A 13,961-nucleotide genomic window follows, 5' to 3' on the forward strand; every position below is an offset into this window, starting at 1 on the left:
TGATTTATACCCTGGGGCTGGGCACATGCTGCCCCCCACCCCCCCACCCGCCAAAGAAAGCATGGTTCTGTTTCAAAAAAGGCAAGAGAATGACTGTTGGGTAGGCAACCAATAGTCTTTCACAACAATTATAAAGGTTTTCTCTCTTGACCTAGTAAGGTAATAAATTAGATAACAGATTATATTGCTTAGCTCAGAAAATTGCTCAGAGAATGGCTGAAGAATCCAACCTGGAGTATACGTAACAAGGAAAATCACCCCAAATTACCCACCACTCTCCTCAATGCTGCCCCCAAACATGAGGTGCTGTAGCTTGCCTCACTGACTGTCCTGGGCATGGATACAGTGGCTAGCACTGCTGTCACTACCAACTACTCCAGGATTTTAATCTTGTTACATTTCCCACTGCTGCCAAAAAGGATTTTCCAGGATTGCTCTTACTTTGTATCACTAGCTTCCAGTTGGTGTGTGCACATGATAGGTGGAACCTAGATCCAGTTCTCTTGACATCCTCCCACAATTCTGACCAGTTTATCTTAGTCACCCTTTTAAGCTCATCTTTCCTTTCCCACCCCTTAAATGTTCACATTTGAAGCAAAACTAATCTATGGTGAAAGAAGTCCGAGTTGGGTTTACCTTCGGGTGGGAACAGGGACTGATAGGGGGTAATATAAGGAATGTGTCTGGGGTGTTGTTAGTAATGTTCTGTTTCTTGATCTGGATGGTGGTTATTACACTGGTGTGTTCACATTGCTTTGAGCTGTACACTTATAAGTTGTGCATAACATTCCATGAATACAATACCTTAATTTTTAAAATTAAATTACAAAATTAATTTTAAAAAGCAAATTATTTTTTAAAAGAAAACAAAATATTGATGTCTTCATGGCTCTCTGTCCTGGTTTCTAGTGTTTAGGTATTTCTGGTTTCACAACTCTAGCAGTATGACCTAGGGCAAGTTACTTAACTTCTCTAATCCTCAGTTATAGCTAAAATTGGAATAGCACTTCCCTTTCTTGGTTGTGAAAACTGAATGAGATAATGCAGACAGAGCACTTAGAAGTCAAATTGGCAGGTAGTAAGTGCTCAGTAAATGTTAGCTGTGAAGGTGGATTATGATGATAGTGTAATGATACAAAGCACTTAGCATAAAGCCTGAAACCAGAGCTCAATACGCTTTCACTCTCAGGCTTCACTCATATGTGCACACTGATGATACCCATTCTGTGCTCCAGTAAAGTCTTCTCCCCTGAGTTCAGATCCATACATCGTCCTATCTCTGGACACACACACCCCCCACCGCCTGGGAGTCCTAGAGGTACCTAAAACCCACATGCCCAATAAATAACTAATCTATTCACTCCACAAATGAGCTCCACCTCCTAGGTCTCCTATCTCAGTGGGGCAGCCATCCACTGGATCACCTAAACCAAAAAAAACAAAAAAACAAAAAGCAAGCCAGAAACCAGTATGCAACTAGGGAGTCCTTGATACGGTCCATCACTTCACCCATACAGAGTTCCACAAAACAAGTGCTTTACAAATGCCTGGATTTGTTTACATGCCCATCTTCCTCCATGAGACAAAAATCTCTCAAGAGGATCACTTCGGTCTTATTGGTCGTATCATTTAGGAATGTGTTCCATTGCCAGAAATAGAAAACCTTAGCAACAGTGGCTTAAACAAATACAAAGTTATTTTTCTCAAATGTAATAAGTCTGAAGGGGGCATTTATTGGCATTGTCTCAGTGCTCCACAAAGTCACCAAAGATACAGGCTCCTTCCACCTTTCTCCATCATACTTCACAACCTGGCTTTCACCCTCATGTGTGCACCTCATGATCATAAGGTGAGTGTTGAAGCTCCAGACATCCTGCCCACATTCATGGGGATATGGAGGAAAGGGACAGTATCAGCAGCACCTGTTACTCCTATCAGACCCAGCAAAAAGTCTCCCAGAATCTGTCCACCTACCAGTAATGAGTGGAACAGAAGTATCCCTGCTTTCATGGTGTTTACAATCTAATGATGGAGACAGACATGAAATAAGTGTTCACACAAATAAATAAAATCACAAAAGTTGTGCTTGCTACAAAGGAAAAAAAGAGGGGAGAACAACTTTTAAAGTGACTTGCTAGCAACGGTGGTAGGATTTGGACATTAAACTGTCATTGTGGCATAAAGTTCATGGCACGCTTCTAGCTCAAGGGTTCTTCCCTGGAGCTTCATTTCGTCTGGCACCCAGCACAGTGCCTAGCACATAGTAATCATCACATCAGTAATAATAGTGGCAATAACATTAGCTTAAAAAGTTAACTACATTTATTGAGCACCTACTATGTTCCAAACATTATGCTAAATGCTTTATATACACAAAAATTGTTTACATTGTCATTAACATTTTTCTTTTTATAAAAACTTTTTATAGGGGTATAATTTATATACCATAAAATCTGTCTACTTCAAGGGTATAATTTAAGGATTTTTAATAAATTTACCAAGTCATGCAGCCATCAACCAATCCAGTTTTAGAACATTTCCATCACCTCAGTGAAATCTATCACCTCAGTAAGGTCCCTCGTGTCCAGTTACAGTCACCCTCTATCCCCATTCCCAGCCCCAGGCAACCATTCATCTACTTCGTGTCCATATAGATGGGCCTTTTCCAGACATTTCATATAAATAGAACCATGCAGTAGATGGTCTTTTGTGTCTGGCTTTTTTCACTTAGCATAATGTTTTTGAGATTCATCCATGCTATAGCATGTATCAGTATTTCATTCCTTTTTAATACTGAATAGTATCCTTTTGTAGTACTGATTGACATTTGGGTTGTTTCCCACCTTTTGGCAACTATGAATAGGGATTCTGTCAACATTTATGCGTGAGCTTTCATGTGAATGTATCATCTTTTCATTTCTCTTGGATAGATAATTAGGAGTGGAATTTCTGTGTCTTACGGTAAATTCCTGGTTATCTTTTTAAGAAACTGCCAAACTGTTTTCCAAAGTGGCCATACCATTTCACATTCCCATCATCCCTTTCTCTACGTCCTTGCCAACATTTGTTACTGTCTTTCTGATTATAGCCATTCTAGTGGGTGTGAAGTGGTATCTCATTGGGATTTTAATTTGCATTTCCCTGATGACAAACAATGTTGAGTGTCTTTTTATATGCTTACTAGCCATTCACTTATCTTCTTTGGTGAAATGTCTATTCAAATATTTTGTCCATTTTTTAATTGGGTTGTTTGTCTTAATATTGAGTTGTAAGAATTCTTTATATATTCTAGATACAAGTCCTTTATCAGATATAGGCTTTGTAAGTGTTTCCTTTCATTCTGCGGCTTGTCTTTTCATTTTAATAGTGTCTTTGGAAGCACAAGAGGTTTTCATTTTGATGAAGTCTAATTTATCAATTTTTTTCTTTTATGAATTGTGCTTTTGGTGCATTGACATTAACATATAGTTCTGTCCTGCCTCCAAAATTTATCCAGAACCCAGCACTTCCCTCTGCCTCCATTGTCACCACCTGATCCAAGCCACCATCAGCTATAGCCTGACCAGGATAATTCCTGCTTCTACTGGGCCCCCTGCAGTCTGCTCAACACTCAGCAGGCGGAGTGATTCTTTAATACTAGATGCCAGATCATGTTACTCCTCCTCTTAAAACCATCAAATGACTTCGCATCTCATTCTGGAGAGAAGCCAAGTCCTCATAATGGCCTACATTCTTCCCCCACCCCCGTTCCTGTATAACTCCTCCCCCAGCTCTCTGCTCCAGTTTCCTACTCCCCTAAGTCTGAATGGCTTGTTCCCTCACCGGTTTCAGGGCCTTGCTGATATGTCACCTCCTCAGTGAAGCTTTTCGGGACCACCACTACATGCTTAATTTATTTGCTCTATTTATTTTTCTATTATTTAATTCTCCCCATTAGAATATCTGCCTCTATGGGGGCAGGGATCTGTGTTTTGTTCACCAAGATCCTCAGCACCTTATAGCTGAGGAAACTGGGAGGCAGGGAGGTTAAGAAACCTGAAACAAACACTGAGCCTGAGAATATTTGTCGAATAAATGAATGAATGATGAACTGAATGAGTAAACGAACAGGAAGGACTATGTTTCTATGTTAATGATGCCTTTGGTGTTCACCTCTGGGTCAGTCACATTCCAACCCTTGCCTCTGGACACTAGCTGCTGAATGTAAACATTTTTCTCCAGAGCTTTGGGAGGCTCTGCACAAAGGGCCTGACACTAGTTGCCCAGGAAAGAAGCCACGATCCGTAAGCACTGGAAACAGATTGACACAGCCTGACCTGCTCAACCTGGATCACTGGGGTGTGGGTGCGGGGGAGCTTCTGCAGCCAGGTCAGTCCACGTACATAGGAAGAGAATCCAGCCTCAATTCAGCCTTGCAGACAAAGTCAGTTGGAAAGACCAGGGCTTTCTAGCCTATGAAATATAAAAATACAAATATAAAAATGCTCCAAGGCAGACACACACGTACCCACAAATATACCCTGGATTTCTACATTTAACAAAAACACAATTTTCCTTTCTGGCTCTGATTTATTCTCTGGCCATGCAGAGGATGGCTCAGTGTTCCAGGCAGAGGCACAAAAGCCTTGGAGAGCTGCAACAAGAGGCGCCCTGCGGGCCACTTCTACATCACAATCACTCCCTTCTCCTTTGCTTCCACCAACTTTCTATTTGGTTTTTGTTTTGTCTTGCTTTGTTTTGAAACAAACAGGCACCAAAATATCTTCATTTCAAAGCCAAACCCCATCCATTTTTCAAGACTTGACTCAAATTCTACCCATTGTGCATTCTTTTTTTTAAAGACTTTTTAAATAAGCACCTCTGGGTGCTTATTTTGTGCCGACTCTGGGGATACAAAGATGAGGACAGTTCTATCCCTCTAAGTTACAGGCACCTCAAACTCAGCAAAAGCAAACTCTTGGTTCTCCTCTAAACCCACTCCTCCCTTGCTGTTCCCCATTTCAGTAAAGGCACCAGTCTTCATCCAGGTGTCCAGAGTCTGTGCTGATTCTTCTCTCTTGCAGCCCACATCCAGTCCTATTGACCTTACTTTCAAAACTCTATCCTGAACCTACTCTTCTTACCACCCCTGGCACTACCATCCCACTTCAAGCCACATCACCTTTCTTCTGGACCCCTGCAACCACTGCCCCTTCCAACCTGTTCTCCAAAGAGCAGCGAGGGTGATCTTTCTAAAGAGCAAATCTGAATTCAGTGCTCTACTGAGAACCATTGAAAAGATGTCTGTGCCTTCACCATGAACTCCAAGCCCCTTGCCCTGACCTACCAGCTCTGAGTGATTTGGCCCCTGCCCGCTCTCCACCCCATCCTGCCCCACTGCCCCTTGCCCTCTGGGCTCCAGCCTCGCTGGCCTTTGTTCTGTTTTTCTAAAACCCTCCTTAAAAGAGCTGTGCCCCCCTCTGCCTCAGGGCCTTTACTAAAGACCACTTCCTCACAGAAGCCTCTCTGACTCCCACTCCAGCTCTATGCTGTTCTCCTTGCTTTAGGCACTTTTCCTGTAGAGCATCTAGAAGAGTCTGTCATTATGTATGTGTGTAAGATTTTTGTGACTGATGTCTGTTTCCCACCAGACCAAGACGCTAAGGAAAAGGACTTTGTTTTTCCACCATCAAATCTCACCACTTTGTACAATGCCTGGTTCATAGTAAGTACCCATTGAATATTCCTGGAATATTATTTGCGGAAAGAACAGATAAATGAAGCCACCCGGATTGCACTTTGTATACTAGTTAAGCATTCAGGCTCTGGAGTCACACAGATCCAGGTTCAAATCTAGATTCTGCTTCCCTTGTAGCTGTGTGACTTAGGGTGAGTTGCTTGACCTCTCTGAATCTTTGTCTTCAGCTGCTAAAGGAGATACTGATACGAGCTACTATACAGGGCTGTTGGGGGAAATAAATTTCAACAATGCAGGTAAAGTGCTTGGCACATTTAAGTGGTTAGTGATGCTAGCAGGTATTATTATAGCACATCATAGGTGTATACCATGTGTTTGTTGGATTTAAATCTTTAGGACCACGTAGGAGCTCAGACTGGAGTAACTGCAGAGACTGCCCTGAAAATGTGCCAGAGAGGAGGCTGGAAAGGACCATCCCTGGAAAGAGGCCTGGGACACAAGGTCTTTGGGGGGGAAACTGAGGAGCCTACTTCTGGGGCCAAAAACCCCCTCACAGGTCAAAGTCCGGTCCAGGTCCTGGTTGATCCTCATTTATTTCTTTCTTTAAAAAATATTGTTCCTACTCTTTGACATAAATCACAGCAAGATTTTTTTTGATCCACCTCCTAGAGTAATGGAGATAAAAACAAAAATAAACAAATGGGACCTAATGAAACTTAAAGCTTTTGCAAAGCAAAGGAAACTACAAACTAGATGAAAAGACAACCCTCAGAATGGGAGAAAATATTTGCAAATGAATCAACAGACAAAGATTAATCTCCAAAATATATAAACAGCTCATGCAGCTCAATATTAAAAAAACAAACAACCCAATCAAAAAATGGGCAGAAGACCTAAATAGACATTTATTCAAAGAAGACATACAGATGGCCAAGAAGCACGTGAAAAGCTGCTCAATATCACTAATTATTAGAGAAATGCAAATCAAAACTACAATGAGGTATATCACCTCGCACCAGTTAGAATGGGCATCATCAGAAAATCTACAAACAACAAATGCTGGAGAGGGTGTAGAGAAAAGGGAACCCTCTGACACTGTTGGTGGGAATGTAAATTGATATAGCCACTATGGAGAGCAGTATGGAGGTTCTTTAAAAAACTAGAAATAGAATTACCATATGACCCAGCAATCCCACTACTGGGCATATACCCAGAGAAAACCATAATTCAAAAAGACACATACACCCCAATATTCATTGCAGCACTATTTACAATAGCCAGGACATGGAAGCAACCTAAATGCCCACTGACAGATGAATGGATAAAGAAGATGTGGTACATATATACAATGGAATATTAGTCAGTCATAAAAAGGAACAAAATTGGGTCATCTGTGGAGATGTGGATGGAGCTAGAGACTGTCATACAGAGTGAAGTAAGTCAGAAAGAGAAAAACAAATATCGTATATTAACGGATATATGTGGAACCTAGAAAAATGGTACAGATGAACCAGTATGCAGGGCAGAAATAGAGACACAGATGTAGAGAACAAACATATGGACACCAAGGGGAGTGGTGGTGGTGTGATGAATTGGGAGATTGGGATTGACATATATACACAAATATGTATAAAATAGATAACTAATAAGAGCCTGCTGTGTAAAAAATAAATAAAATAAAATTCAAAAATTCAAAAAAAAATATTATTCCTTGGGAAATCTCCATATGAGCCATTCTTACCATTGGTGTGGGGCATGGGGAGAAAAGGAGTTCATTAGAGAGAGAGTGGAGTTTGCTGCGGTGGATGCAGACCCCTTCCTAGTTAAGGAGGTTGGGGGTGTGGGAAGTCCCTCTAGGAGCTGACTCAGGGTGTGTACTCAGGGTAAGACTGAAAGGAAGGGCCTTGGGAGGAGCTGGGAGTAGAGATTCTAAGGATGAGTATTCTGGCAGCCCAGCCATAATCCCACCCAACCATCAGATTTACTTCCTGCCTCAGGGCCAGGTCAAACACCTCCCCTTTTATCCTTTTAGCAAACCTTCATTGAGTCCCTACTTTGGGCTGGGAGGCAAGTGAAACAGGGTCCTTGCCAGTGGAGGAGACAGATGAATCGAACAATAATTATAATGTCAATTTGCATTTCATTTCTGCACCACAGCCTACATAATATCTTTGGTATTTTTTTTCCTTTCTTAGTATGTGAACAGCTGAAGAAGCAAGAGTAATAATTTCAGCGCAGTGCTATGGTTACTGGACCAACAACACAGCTGGATGTGAGGCTGTCTGGCCGAGGGTGGGGGAGGTAGGGGTCAAAAGAGGATTCCTCAAGGACTTTCCCGGGTGAGGTGTGCCAGGAAGGGCATCCAGGCATGTGCGACCACAGCCTGGTGTGTTTGTCTACCATGGACACATTTTTATGAAAAAAGTACACGTCAGAGGGAGGGAAACTAGAAAATGTGTTTAAAACAGGGAGCATCGAGGGGCAGGCCCTGGGGCGAGCTGGAGGGCCTCACCCATGTTTATGAGGGGCACGCTCCCGGGGCATCCTCTGCCTTCGAGAGATACAACTCCTTTCCTCATCATCCTGCCAAGGAGCTGGCTGCACCCCCCCAAAATATCCAGTCCCAGTTAGCAGCCCTGCTCCAGGTCAAAACCACCTCTGAGCCAGGGCAGAATGACAGAGCTGGTGGACACCTTAGGGAGGTCACTGAAACCCGGCCTCAAAATGTCCCGCCTCAATGCAGCGACCAAAGGCCGTGGGGATGTGGCCTCAACCTTCACAAATCTGACAACCCAATTGCGGAGCAATAGACCAGGCACCTATGCTACTGGGGCCCCTAACCATTCCTGGGCAGCCTGGGAAGGCTTCCTGGAAGAGGTGACATCCTGGCCTCAGGAGGCCTGGGGCTAGAGAGCAGTCAGCGAGGTGGTGGGGTGAGAAGTTTCCAGGCAAAGGGAGGGCATGATGTGTGAAAAGAAAAGATGGGAGAGAGCGAGAACTAGGAGCCCAAGGGAACTACACTACCACGTGGTTGGACCTTATTGCTCTGGAGTGACAGGATGCCAGATCCAGCAGCACCTTGTAGCCTTATAAGAAACTGGATTACATTTAGATGAGAATAAAATTGTTCTAAGGAGGGTTGACAGGATCAGATTTGCACTTTGGAAGATTTGCTGTTTGGAGAATGGATTGGAGGACCACCAAGGGAGAGGGCAGTAATCTGTCCTACCTGTGGGTGCAGGACCCCCATTTGTCCTGGAGTTTTCAGAACTTTTTCTATGACCTTCTTGGCCCCACCTGTTAGCATGGAAAAAAGTAGTATGGAGATTCCCTTTTTACAGCTGAGGTCCAGAAAGGCGTGTGTGTTGGGGTGCGGGTGGGGAATTGCTGCAAAAAAACAAACGAAAAACCCAAACAGAGAGAATCATCACCTGGAAAAATCACTGCTAACATTTTAGTGTATATCCTTGCCAGTGCTTCTCTAATTTACAAATGCCTTAAGGAACTGTCAAAATACAAATTCTGATTCAGTAGGTCTGGGGTGGGGCCTGAGATTCAGTTTCTAAAATGCTCCCAGGTGATGCAGATACTGATGGTCTCCATATTCACTTGAGCAAGGCTGTAGACTTTATTTATGGGTGTGTGTCTATTTTGGGTTGTTTCTAACTTTTCAGTATTATAAACAATGCTGCCATGAATCTTTGCCCAGAGATTTTTAAAATATTTGTACGGTCGTTTCCTTTATATACATTCTTAAATGTGTATCACTGGGTCAAAGGTAAAGTATATTATAAGGCTTTGGATAGATATTGCAAATATTCCTCCCAAAGGGTAGAACCAGATTATGTCCCCACTAGCAATATATGAGTGCTCAGATCCCCACATCATATTAACACATAACTTTTGCCAAATTGATAGTTGCACAATAGTACCTCAGTGTTCTTTCAATTTGCACTTTGATTAATAGAGAGACTGAGTATCTTCCCCAGTTTTACTGGAATTTGTGTATCTTCTTTTGTAAATTGCCTATTTGTGTCCATGCCCATTTTCCTATTAGGGTGTTTACTTTTGTTCTTATTGATTTGAAAGCTTTGGATTTAAACCCTTGATTGTTACAAAGGTTTAGCATGGTGTGCTTAAGAAACCACGGTATTTAGGGGCTTCCCTGGTGGCCCAGCGATTAAGAATCCGCCTGCCAATGCAGGGGACATGGGTTCGAGCCCTGGTCCGGGAAGATCCCATATGCCACGGAGCAACTAAGCCCGTGCACCACAACTACTGAGCCTGTGCTCTAGAGCCTGCAAGCCATAACTACTGAGCCTGCATGCCACAACTACTGAAGCCTGCACCTAGAGCCTGTGCTCCGCAACAAGAGAAGCCACCGCAATGAGAAGTCCCCGCTCGCCACAACCAGAGAAAAGCCCATGCGCAACAACGAAGACCCAACGCAGCCAAAAAAATAAATAAATAAAATTAATAAATTTATAAAAGAAAAAAAGAGAAACCACGGTATTTAGATAAACCTCGAGTAAAGGATTCAAGGAGAGATGAGCCAACTGTTGAAGAAAAACATCACGGTCTAAAGTGCCAGGCTGTGGACCCTGGAGATGCTAAGAGGCTGCATTGTATGCATTACAGCCCTTGTTCTAGAAACTGGGATGGCTGCACACATCAGACAGCATTTCCTCCCTCTCAGCAGGGCTGGATGAGCAAGCTTACTTCTGATCCCAAACTTTAGGCTTCATTTAGACTCCAACCAGCTTTTCTTTCTTTTACATTAACATATATTCTTCAGATACACTGCTGTCAATTTTATCTGCAACCAAAATCGAGGATGGAATTTTCAAAAAATAATATCTAGTGGAAGAAAAACAGGGGACTAGCACTAATTAGTTTTAACAGAAAAATATAATGATGGGGGACTAGCTGTATCCGGTAGGAAAACAAAGCCACAAAAGTTAAATGAGTAGTTCTGGCTTTGACTAGACAGACAGATGAATGAAACAGACTTGAGGCCCAGAAATAGATTCTGTACTTATAATAACCTCATATGTGATTAAAAAGGAGGCATTACAAATCAGTACAGGGAGAAAGGTGATCTAAACAAATAATTATTTGGGGGAAAAACCAGTTTAGATACTCACATTAACCATACACCAAAGTATTTTCAAACATAAAAATTCCAAATATAGTAAGCAGATGAACTCAGACTGATGGAGAAATCAGGGCTGAGAAAACCACAGCCCAAGATCCTTGAGTCAAGGGTCATTCTTCCCAAGAGAAGCCTCGACTGGGTTTAAGTTCAGAATTTACAAATAAAAAATCAAAGAGGGAGACCAGGCAAACATCAGGGTAACTTGATAAAGAAACCCATTAGCAAAACATCAACAGTGTCATATAACCCTCCTCCTTCAACAACTGATTCATACAGAACTAGAAACAATAGCTTTAAAAGTTTCTGGGGACAATTTTTTTTTTTAATAAAGAAGCCCTTGCCAGACAAAGTTAAAACTGAGAGTGAATGTAAGAAAGAGATATTGTGAGGAATACAAAAATCAGAAAGTTTATAATCCTATGAGAAAAAATTTTGTGAGAGGTACTCCACCAAAGTAAAGAAAAAGGCTCAACATGCTGTGTAAGAAACTGCGGCAGCTGAGTGTGCTCCAGAAGGGAAGGAAATAAAGAAAAAAGCAGAGAAAGACTTATTTGAAATTGAACCTATTTATAGGTTCTCGATGTTTAGGATGAAAGACTTAATTATACTAACAGATCAGAAAATATTATAAGCCTTGACAATGTGAAATAAAAAATGGTAGTTGGACGAGAGCGGAGAGAGAATCAAGGAAAGTGAGCTAATTTTCTCGTTCTTCATAGAGGGTAATTAATCAATAGGATACTGCTTAGGGTGATAAATCAGGAAATAAATGTTTAAATATATTGTTTAAAGTAATGAGGGAGCCCCCAAAGAATTAAAAGTAATAATATATGTAACAAAATCAGGAGGAACAGGTGGGAGTTCACATAAATTGACCAAATTCCACAGATTTTATTGTGAGGACTTACCAGGTATATCTACTAAAGGTGCAACTTTAGTTGAAGGTGCAACTCTTCAACTGTTTGAAGATGTACTGCTTACACCCGAAAAACTAAAATCAGAAGCTCCAGGAGGGACTTCCCTGGTGGTCCAGCCGTTAAGACTTCGCGCTCCCACTGCAGGCAGCCAGGGTTCAATCCCTGGTCAGGGAACTAGATCCCGCATGCCGCAACTAAAGATCCCACACGATGGGGCTTCCCTGGTGGCGCCGTGGTTGAGAATCTGCCTGCCAATGCAGGGGACACGGGTTCGAGCCCTGGTTCTGGGAAGATCCCACATGCTGCGGAGCAACTGGGCCCGTGAGCCACAACTACTGAGCCTGCGCGTCTGGAGCCTGTGCTCCGTAACAAGAGAGGCCGCGATAGTGAGAGGCCCGTGCACCGCGATGAAGAATGGCCCCCGCTCGCCGCAACTAGAGAAAGCCGTCGCACAGAAACGAAGACCCAACACACCCAAAAAAATCAATCAATCAATCAATAAATTTATAAAAAAAAAAAAAAAAGATCCCACACGCTGCAACTAAGACCTGGTGCAGCCAAATAAATAAATAAATAAATATTTTTTTAAAAAAAAAAAGCTCCAGGAAATGAAACTGGAGTTGGGGAAAGAGGGAGGAAAGCATAACTTTTGTTTTGTATTCTTTAAGACTGTTTGAATTATTTTTATTAAAGAAGATGTGTGCATCCACTTTTTCTTTAATAGAAAAACTATATTGATAACCATTTAAAAAATTATGGCACATCTATAACAGAAGAGTATGTAGCAGTTTAAAAAATGTTAAAAGACTAACATGTTTAAGTCCCCAATATACTTAAATGAAAAGGGCAATTTGCAGAAAGATATGAACAATATGACTATAGTTGTATAAAAAATAGTTTATATACACGTTTGTATATTCATAGAAAACACGCAGAAGAATACAGACTAAATTGGGACTCCCTCCAGGGAGTTGGGGGGCAGGGAGAGGATGGGGACTTTAATGTTTTATACTTCTATGTGGAAGATTTTTGTTGTTTTCAAAAATGAATTATTGGTGGTACCATTTTAAAACTTTGTTCTGTTAAAAATTAGAGTAATATTAATTCTTTACAGATTATTTGGAAAATTATGAAGAAAAAAAATCACCCAACCTCACAACTCTTGGCGTATTTCCTTCCAAATATTTTTTTTCTCTGTGCATCTGACTCTGTCTCTAGCTATGGGCAGGTGGCAGTGGGGAAGGAGCCCTGGAGTCAGGCAGACCCACCAATTCCAGTTGGCAGCCTGGAGTAAGTTACTCAACCCTTACGCACAGCTTCCGCATCTCAATAAATGGCAACTTCATCCTTCCAGTTGCTCAGGCCAAAACTGTGGGGTCAGCCTTGACTCCTTTCTTTCATCCAGTCTAGAAGCAAATCCTCTTAGTTCTGCCTCTAAGATGGAACCAGTATCTGGCCACTGCTCACCATACCTGGATTTCTGCCAAAGTCCTCCCATTGGCCTAGAAGCTGCCCCATTTCCTCTCCGACCTCATCTCCTGCTGCTCTCTCACGTCCCGCTCACAGTGTCACGGGCACACCTGCCTCAACCCATCAGGCACATTCCCACCCAGGGCCTCCACTCCAGCTGCTCCTTCAGCCTGGATGCTCATCTCGAAGATGTTTAGGCAAAATCCCTCACCAGCTTTAAGCCTTTCCTCAAATTCCATCTTTTCAATGATGCTTCCTCTGACCACCCTGATTAGTAACAAAACCTTCCCCATGTGCCTGTTCTAATTCCCCCCCACCTCGTGACACATCACTTTCTAACAAACTATATATACATTTATTATTTTTTGTGTGCATCACATTTCCTCCTGCTAGAGTATAAACACTACAAGGGCAGGAGTCTTTGCACTGATGTGACTCACGCATCCCAAATACTCAAGTATTTGTTGAATGAGTGGATGAGACCTGATTTTTCTCATCTACAAAATGGGCATAATAGGATCCACCCCACACATTGCTGTGAGGATTACATGAAAAATATGTATTTCAAATTGCTTGCACAGCAGGGTCACCTACCCTCATTTAGGATGGCTCCTGAAAGAACTACTAATGACCAGGTTAGCCAGCTAGAGAGGTGTGGAGGGGGAGATGTTCCGGGAGAATAGCTCATGGGAAGCTCTGGAGCTGAGAGAATGCTGAGGCAAGCACGAAAAGAGCAGACCAG

Source organism: Eubalaena glacialis, chromosome 3 (genome assembly GCF_028564815.1).
Source record: "Eubalaena glacialis isolate mEubGla1 chromosome 3, mEubGla1.1.hap2.+ XY, whole genome shotgun sequence".
Taxonomy (NCBI): domain Eukaryota; kingdom Metazoa; phylum Chordata; class Mammalia; order Artiodactyla; family Balaenidae; genus Eubalaena; species Eubalaena glacialis.